The sequence below is a fragment of the Octopus bimaculoides genome, chromosome 10, assembly GCF_001194135.2.
Source record: "Octopus bimaculoides isolate UCB-OBI-ISO-001 chromosome 10, ASM119413v2, whole genome shotgun sequence".
NCBI classification, from domain to species: Eukaryota; Metazoa; Mollusca; class Cephalopoda; order Octopoda; family Octopodidae; genus Octopus; species Octopus bimaculoides.
In genome coordinates, this window is record NC_068990.1 from 57,700,309 (window position 1) to 57,702,085 (window position 1,777).

Here is a 1,777-nt window from a genome sequence, read left to right on the forward strand (position 1 = left end):
ATTGGTTCATCCCATGAATAATGCAGTTTTTTAATACTTTTATTTTTGAAAATTAAAATAAACAAAGATCTTTTTTAATTAAAAATATACTCTCCTTCATTTTCTACAATGCTCTTCCATCTATCAGGTAGACTCGCAAGGCCCCTCTTCCAAAATTCACTTGGCGCGATGAAAAATACTCATCCAGCGAGTATGGTGGGTGGGGCATCGTATGTGGCCGAGCATTATCCTGATGGAAGAAAACCTTTGAAATCAAAGATGGTGGTTTTTCTTCTAGTACGGGTGTCGAGGAATGGTTGAGCGACCAAATCCAAGCTACTCTGCTAATTCTTCAACGGTTACGATGGGGTTTTGTTCCGCTAGGGTTTTCAGGACGATCTCGTCGAACTCTACAGTTCTTTCAGGACGAGGCTCGTCTTCTAGGATGTTGTTTCCGGCTCGGAATTTCTGGAACCACCGTTGACAATGGCTTACGCTTATTGTCTAATCCACATATACTGCATAATTATTCCTCGCACTATTCGTTGCATTGTTGCCCTCGTTGAACTCATAACGCAAAATATGCCGAATATGCTCCTTTGTCACTTCCATTATAGCTTTGAAAAATAACTGTTAAAATGGAATTGCAGTCTTCAGAACTTGCACTAAGAATAAGTACAAGGTAAAATGACTATATGCTTTTATCCCCTCCTCCTCCGACTTTTAGTTCATGCAACTGAAAATAACCGTGTTAGTTATGGAATGACCCAATACATATATACATATATACATACATATACTTATCTGGAAATGGATGCGTGGCGTTCAATCAAACAATAGTATAAATTATATATATATGCACACACACACACACACACACACACACACACACACACACACACACACACACACACACACACACACACACACACACACACACACACACACACACACACACATATCTATATAGATGTATGCATATATGGGTACAGGACGTCACAAGCAGTAAACAACATGAAATGCGAAAACAAATAAGTTGAATATGCAAACAACGAGAGAAACAAATGGAAAACAGAACGAGTAACATAAAGAACGACCCTTTATCAGTTGTCGACTGCCTATCTACTCCTCATTTCAAGCATTGAACGACAGTATGAGTCTTCAAAAGGCAGTTGCTCACCTCTCTCTTCTATCTTTTCTCTCGTCAAAGAAAATATTTCTCCAGTGTTCGTTATTTTACCTTCGTCTGGTCTAATGACCCAACATGTTTGTTTTAGTTCAGTTTCCTTGTATGTCTCCCCTCTCCTGTTTTCGTTACCAACTTTGACCCTCCATAAAATCCCAAGTTTCATTTTGGCTTTTGTGGGAGCAACTGCCTTTTGAAGACTCACATTATCGTTCAATGCTCGAAATAAGGAGCAGATAGGCAGCCGAAAACTGGTGAAGGGTCGTTCTTTATGTTACTTGTCCTATTTTCCATTTGTTTCTCTCGTTGTTTGTGTATTCAATTTATCTGTTTTCGTATTTCATGTTGTTTACTGTTTGTGACGTCCTGTACCCATATATGCATGTGTATATGTGTGTATACATATATATATACACATATATATGGAAATACATATATATTTACATATATATATGAGAGTGTGTGTACCCATCTATCTATCTATCTATCTATCTATCTATCTATCTATCTATCTATCTATCTATCTGTCTGTTTGTCTGTCTGTCTGTCTATCTATCTATCTATCTATCTATACATACATACATATATGTGTATGCATATAAGTAAGTATAT